The sequence below is a fragment of the Triticum dicoccoides genome, chromosome 7A (genome assembly GCF_002162155.2).
Source record: "Triticum dicoccoides isolate Atlit2015 ecotype Zavitan chromosome 7A, WEW_v2.0, whole genome shotgun sequence".
In the NCBI taxonomy this organism is placed as follows: domain Eukaryota; kingdom Viridiplantae; phylum Streptophyta; class Magnoliopsida; order Poales; family Poaceae; genus Triticum; species Triticum dicoccoides.
In genome coordinates this window covers 137,489,936-137,497,691 of record NC_041392.1, presented here as the reverse complement: position 1 = coordinate 137,497,691, position 7,756 = coordinate 137,489,936, and the positions used below count along the sequence as shown (strand labels likewise).

At 42.7% G+C, this 7,756-nt stretch overlaps 1 long non-coding RNA gene across 3 annotated transcripts; it reads right to left on the bottom strand.

The window, feature by feature from the left end:
- Positions 1 to 3,525: 3,525 nt before the first annotated feature.
- LOC119330156 lies at positions 3,526 to 7,357 on the bottom strand. 3 transcript variants are annotated; one of them, XR_005159928.1, is made up of 6 exons: positions 6,765 to 7,357; positions 5,626 to 5,751; positions 4,957 to 5,504; positions 4,364 to 4,485; positions 3,872 to 3,996; positions 3,526 to 3,725 (listed from the first exon to the last, which is right to left on the bottom strand). It is a non-coding gene; the product is annotated as an uncharacterized LOC119330156 (long non-coding RNA). The 3 variants fall into 3 exon arrangements; XR_005159929.1 differs by having other exon boundaries at positions 4,364 to 5,504; positions 6,765 to 6,932; positions 7,023 to 7,357; XR_005159927.1 differs by having other exon boundaries at positions 4,364 to 5,504.
- Positions 7,358 to 7,756: the final 399 nt, after the last annotated feature.

Sequence of the window (7,756 nt, the reverse complement as noted above, 5' to 3'; positions counted from 1 at the left end):
TAGATGACGTCTTTTCCCATGTCTGCCATGACTTTGACCCTTGTGGGCTGGCCGTTTACATGCATGCTGCATATGTTCGCTGATCACGCTCTCCTGTGGCCCATGGCTCATACATCATCTAGTCGATTCGTATAGTTCTTTCTGCCCCTGTGGTTCCGAGTGGGGATGCCCGTTTCTGACGGTTCAAATTATTTTCCCTAGGGGGTGTGGTCAAACATAATTGCTTGTAGACAATTCCTAAAAGATACCATTCAAATAGTTCACCTAAGTTCTTGTTGCATCCAGTTGGGCTCAGTTGTCCGGTATTTGGACTATGTGGTCTGCCGAGATGCCCCAAGTCTCCTCAATTGTTCCGAGCAGGAGTCCCAGGTTCCGATGGTTTAGGTCATGTACCGTGGGGGTGCGATCAGCCTTTCATCACCTCGACTGCTGGGTTGCCCTGGCTGGCGAAAGGAAATGTGCAATGACCATCATTGTGTGTTGTTGGTAAATATACATGGCAAATACAAACACAATACAAACATAACCACTCTCAGACCATTCATGAGAAACATCCTTCAATTTTTTTGAAAGATCCAACTAATGGCTGGCATATATTGCTAATAATCAAAGAGCACGCGGGAATACAAAAGTGGTGTTCGATCTAGTGATCAAGGAGATTAGAACAAAGAAAATAAAAAAATTCATCCGTCGGGCGATAGAGGATTTGAATTTTTCACGGCGAGTCCCCGAACGGGTGCTCTAAATGGGTCGCCCTGCTTGGCGCCAAAATCAAGAGTCCTTCTCATGCTTGTTGTGATCTCTATCAAACTGGCCACTTTGCCTCTGAAAGTGCACTCGTTTTGCTGGTGCCAAATTTTCCCTAGAATCACGACGATCATCATTTTTACTACCCCGTTGATCATTTTTGTTGTGATCTCAGCTGGCTTTGTTTTACTCTTACAGTTGTCCGGGTGTAGGGAGTTGCAACCAAACCCCCCAACAGCTTTGGTCCAAACTGAAACTGAGAAGGGGCACTTCCCAAAAAAAAGGTGTTCAGAGCTTTCTAAATTCCTTAAACATAGCTGGCAAAAATACTCGTTTGGCTAGCCTCACCTCAGGAGGCGATCATTGCACCGTAACATGTTCTTGAGTAGCAGCCAGACAAAAACCTTGAGACAAGGAGTTGACCACGTCTGCCAAAACAGTTATTTGAAGTTTGCCATGATCAGCCCATGAAACTGACTTTTGTATTAGGAGCTTGTGGAGAAAATTCCCGAGGCCTCATGGCTCCACTTGATTGTGTCCCAGAGCTGGTCGTTTAGCTGTATGTCTTTTTCAAGTAAGCCATCTTTGCAATCTGATCATCTCAGGCTAGAGAGGTTGGGTGTTGTCGTGGGCTAGATCGCCGTTCCAAGTTCCATCTGCAAGAGCTGCTTTCAATGTCCCGTTCTTCCTTCTGGAATGCTTGAACAACTCTAGATATTCCATCTTCAAGGTGCCAGTCCCAGTCCAGGAGCAGTTCCATAAGGTGGCCATTTCTCCGTTACCCAAATAATTCACCTAAAGTTTTGATAGTATTAGTTGCTTCGCTTCTTCGCTATAATTGGTCTTTGCACCAATGTTGCAATGGGTCATCTTGTATATATAATGTTGCTTGAGTTAGATGATTAATTCAGTGTTCTTAGAGATAAAACACTTTGTGCATTCTTGGATTTCCACGCGTGCGATGGCGAATATTGCCTACGTGGTGTTGGTCAATTCATCATGCGTGCAGACTAAGACCTCCGGTGAATGACTTAAATAGTTTTAGGACTAAAATATGCAGTCTTATAGATTTAGAATTAAATTAGACACACTTCCGATTGTTTTAGGACTTATGATGCATTTTACTCTTTCGAATATGTGCGATCTGAAAACTGTATGTTATTTTCTACCAATCAAAAACAATTGGAGTCCTAGCTTTCGCATTTCCAACTAGATGCTTGCAAGCATCAAGAACTAAAATGTTTACCTTCACTTGTTGAGTTGACTGTACGACTAGTTGTACGTAACGAATGGATAGTAGGTCAAATTAGATGGTCATAATACCATTGTCAACTGTAACCATCGAGCCATCTTTTTTAGCCAACAATACTTCTTCAAAAGTAGGAGATAACTTTCTTGGACATTACTTTTGTCACTATTGACGAGATGGTGGGCCAAATTTCAAAAGGAATACTATTTTGTAAAACATGTCCAAGAAAGTTGCTTAAGGACAAGAGGATATTCATAATAGTTTCATCCAATTTCATTTCATAGAAATTTATCTTTAGGGCCCTTTATGTATGGGTTCTTTAAACAACAAAATATTGTCGGGTCTTCTAACGAGAGGATAGACCATTCTTAATGTAGTGATTTTCTCCCAAATGTGGTGGTTTTTTAAATAACTTTTTCCTTGAAACGTATTTTGCATCTCAATGAAGCCTGGACATTTTTTTGATAGAGGTCTACACTTATATCCAAAATAAGAGTGCAAACAAAACTGCTTATGCTTTCTTTGGTTCATAGAATAGGCTTATTACAGGAATAGAAAACTTGTAGAAAATAAGATGACATATATCTCAAATCCTATGAGTATGATTAGGAAAAGAGATGTCATTTGGTTCATCATAGGAATTTTTCCATTGAGTCTAGACTATACCTGGCCATCTGTCAGGTCAGGTCAGGCCTACCAAAGCCCGATGCAAAAAACTGAGGCCCAAGCCCAGCCCATCACGCTAAAAGCCCACTGGGCCTCAGGCCGGGCCTCTTCGTTAACGCGCGAATACGACGTATCCAGGCCCGGCCCGACCCAGCCGTCAGGCTTGAAATCTAGGCCCAAGCCCGGCCCATGGACAAGATCAGGCCAGGCTGGGTCGAGCTTTTTCGGGCCGGGTCAGGTCGACCGGGCCGGGCTGCCCATGGCTAGGTCTAGTCTAGGCTCATGTTTATTTTCCTTTGAAATGTGAAGGATAGGAACCCATCCTATGTAGGAGTAGGAATCCATTCCTATAAACCAAAGGGCTTTAAAGGAAAATTTTCAACAAGAATCCTATCATATATAATTCCTTTGAAATTCCTCCAAACCAAAGGAGGCCTTAGTGCGGGCGATTAACAAAAATTAATGTTGACACTACAAATCAAGGGGTAATCCACTACGATTGTGTTTGATGGAATAACTAGATAAAGTAGTACTACCTCCCGTCCAAAAATAAGTGTCGGTGGGAGTACGCAAGGAGAATATCACGGGTGGAACAATAATTCAGAAAATTGCAGAGTTTGTAATCCATTGATGCAGTAGCCCCTGGTTCCGACATTTCTGCTATCTCATTTCTACAGTATATTGCCGGGAGCAGGGGCAAGCCGGGCGGGCTGACACTAAAATCCTTTGATGACCATAGAACTATGACACTATTTGATAGTTTCACTAGTGGCTGGGGCGCCACCTGGTGGCGCCTCTAGAGGCAAGATTGTGCGTGCTAATCAAGCTGCCACATTTGTTAACATGATTGTATCACACTAGGCTTAGTTTAGTGAGAAGACAAACAACCCAAATGATATGGCAACAGAAATGCGTTACAGGCAATGCACATACACAAATGCATCTTCCTGCTGGGAAAAATAAGACAGCATTACAGAAATGCATAACGGACAGTGCACATGTATAAGAGAGCTTTCTCTACAGCCACCAGCAATGCCACTGTCGCAAAGAACACCAACTCCGCCTGTGATGCGAGATTGTGTTAAGTACATGAGCTGAACCTTTGTCTATAACAGAATAATTGTCCACTTCAAAAAGTACAAAATGTCACTCTGAATCCTAGCAATAATCTGTACATGCTACTTTTTTCACAATGAATAGCCTACTAACCGATTAGCTGCCCATCATTCATAATAATGTGTACATCTCTCGTGGGAGTTCTTCGCCATTTCTCTTCGACTTTCGGAAGTGTCTGGGCAGACAGTACACAGAAATATCTGTCAATAATCTGCAATCTAGAACCAAATCAAACATCAGAAGGAAGCCGCCGTTCATGGTGCCAAAGTCTCGGCTCGATTAACCAACAATGTTTGAAGCAAAGACCTAATATTGGGCATGCTGAAACTTTTAATGGAGGGAGTAATAAAGTTCCCGCCTAACCCGACTAATGTATCGGCAGTGCAAGAGTTGATAATACAACTGTAACTGAATATGCATGACAAAAGGTAAACATGCCATGATTCAAGGGCACAGAAATCAAATTAAGAGTTGATAATGGTTGTATGGAGTACTTGATTATAATCATTTCTGGAACAATACCCTGAGAAGAGAACAAGTATGTGCAAGTACAGCTAGAACAAAAATCGATGGAGGATATCTAACCTTTGTATTTATATGCCCTGTAGAAGTCTGAATTGGATTGTCAATTACTCTTGCTTGATTCATAGACAAGTCCCAAAGCTTGAACGAGTTGTCAGTGGAACCAGATACTATGGTCGATGCATCTACATACTCGACATAGCTTTTAGTCTTTGTGTGGCCAATAACGAGCTCGTATGCCGAAATTCATTATTATGCATTAAAAAGTGTAAAAGACGAGGGAGATTGGCAGTAAAACGTATACATACATAGCAGTACCAACGTGAAGAGGAGAGACATTAGGAAGGTGCGTGACAGCGTGAGGTAGATTCCCAAGCGTAAGTATTTTCTCATGTAAACTCTAATCAGTACTACAACTAAGACATCGAGTCAAACATTTTAGCATTGAGTCATCTGAATATAAAAATAATTTTCCAAAACATTTGAAGATTCAAACATTTTAGGCCACACTAATGCATCGAGCACTGTACATATACCAAGATAAAAGGGGGCACTCTACTCTAGACAAACATTCCTAATCCTTTGAAATGCTTGCATGTTCTAGTGCACCTCTGAAATGACACCAAAGGAATAGGAAACAGAAGAACAATGATTACCAAATAATCTCAAAGCTCGCATGTGATGAATGGGTGCCTCAATCCGCCGAATAGGCAGCGACGGAGTCAATGCCTGCAAGCTAGTGAGGAGCACCAGCAAACCACTGTGAGAAAAAGAAGGGAAAAACAAGCAGTGGAAGGAAACAAGTACATAATGTTCACCCTACCTAAGCAATACACCTAAGTTTACTAATCAAGACATTCACTTACAACAAAGGCCATTCAACAGCTCCAAAAGTCACAAGCCAGAACAAAAGGATGTCAGGTAAGAAACAGTATAACATCCAATTTACTATTACCAATTTCCTTCTTCTTTCTTGTGATGAAATTCACCCAATTCAAGAGATTGCGAACTAATCTCACCAATCCCATGACTCAAGTTACCAATCCATTTATACTTTTTTGTGAGAGGCGTGTTTTAAATAGTTGGCATCCATCTTTTTGAATTCAATATTACCATATAACCTTCCGTGGTCAGACATGATATACAAGTTGAAAGTGAAATAGTTTTCCACTTGGATCGTCTAGTAGTCTTGATCAGATTTTACCTACAAGAGGAGTCATCAGTAAGATAGGAGTTGCCAACAATCATTAATACATACTCCCTCCTTAAAGAAATATAAGCCCTCCGTAAAGAAATATAAGAGGGAGTAATCACTGACTACGTACCTAGAAATTTGACTTCTGATATGTCTTTAAGGCACACATATATCTTCAACCGAAGCAAAACCACATACATATACAGATGTATCTTAGTAAGAACCATCCATCTCCAACTACATCATCAACTGTATCCTGAGATAAATCATCAACTCTGGTCAGAACAAAAGGTCCCGATGTATAGCCTATCTAAATTGATATAAGATCAAACGAAATAAATCTGTGCAAAAATCAAACACTAATCATACTCCACTCAGAGATAATCACATAGCCAAACAAGCGCCCCTTCCGCGTAGCTTAATGGGTTTGATAGCCGAGTATCAGAATATGAGATTCATTGGCAGAGTATGAACCACAAAAAATATTTAGAACTGACAAAAGAAAGGGGATAATATTGCATAATTTTCACCTTTTAAGAGTGCCACCTCATTACAGACATGAACTTTACATGAATTAAAAAGGATTGGTTTCTTTGCTTTAGTTTATCCCCTGTAGAAATATAATCAGTGGCGGAGCCAGGATTCGAGTATAGGGGGGCCGAGTACATATATTGATCTAATCTCGTTGGTAATTACTCATCGCTGCTACTAAAATTGTCGATCATTGGGGGGGGGCCAGGCCCCTGCTCGTCCCCCCTGGCTCCGCCCCTGAATATAATGATACATCTACTAATAAATCTAATGGTTCCAATAAATTGTTTTTTTCTGGTTGACAACATGGAAAGTTGTGTCTGAAGTCTGAACTACAACTATAAGGAAATTGATTAAAAGGTGAACAATCATCTACAAAAACATGCATCTATACAGTGCAACAACTGAATGTGTTGTTGCATCTGCTCCAACTTCTTGCTCTCATGCTGAAGTTATCGGTATGTATATACAATAAAATCTATGAAATAGAGACAGCAGAACCTTAATTCCTATAGTATGTAGACATTTGAAGCAAGCAAGTAGCTAACAAATAACTGAATATGAAGCTCCACAGGTCATCTGTTCATCCTGACAACTCGTCGCTTTTTGTTACCTATGGGCATCTACAAAAAGTAATTTTCTTCTAGTATACTACTACCTTGCTTGGCTTAGCAAGTTATATTGGAGGAATCAAGAAGGTACATACATGAGATGAATTTTGAAGAAGGATGACCTCACCTGGCTGAAGGCGCACTGCAAGACGAGGGTTCCTTGCCCCTGGTGGCCTCGACGATCTCCGGCAGCTGGTCCGCGAAGCCGTCGCGAGCGTAGTGGTGCAACCCGGCAATCTACGCATCACAGATCCTCTCCTTTTTCCCACAGAAACCCCAAAGCACCCACTGCAGACTAAAGGATTGGATTCATAGAACACACACTGATTAGCAACGAACACACACATGGAATTGCAGCGGGAGAGGAGGGAGAAAGATAAGATACGTGCACGCCAGGAGATGAGGAGGAGAGAAGTGGAGGGGCCGGCGCTAGGAGATTTCGAAAGAGAACACCACTGGTTCTCCAGATCGCGCTCGGCCGCCGCGCCGACTTCGCTCTGATTTGCGCCGATCTGCCGCCGGCCACTCTGCTCCTCTGCGGTCGTTGTTGCGGTGAAGGATGGGGATGGGAGGACCGAAGGAGGCGGTGGCGGCAACCCTAGCTGGAGCTGGGAGGAGAAAAGGAAAGAGAGCGCTGGGTGCGGGCTGCGACTGCGAGGGCGCCGGCGTTCTGTTTCTTTCCTCCGTCGGAACAGTAAAATCGCGACAGTAAAAATTGCCTAGGTGGATAGCGCGAGCGTACGCCCATGATGCGCACCTTGTTGTTTTGGATGTCTGGCCCGTGGGTGGCCTGGGGCCTAGGCCGGTCATGGCTCCGCCACTGGCCGGAGTAATGAGATTTCCAATATGCTCGTAGTATTTTTCTATCTTTTTTTTAGAACGAAGGCTCGCGATGAGCCCGGTTTTGAATTAACAAAGCCATCAACCGGCCAGGAATTACAACACAGGAACAAGCACAATGGCCGAACGATACAAGGGAGCACCCTAGGAAGCTTACAACTCAATGCCGAATACTAGCTCAAAACAAAAAGAGAAGCCCAAGCTAGTACACGCCGCCGACCGCAGCAAACAAGAACCGAGAATTGCGAGCAGCATGAGCACAACGAGGACCTGCAGAAA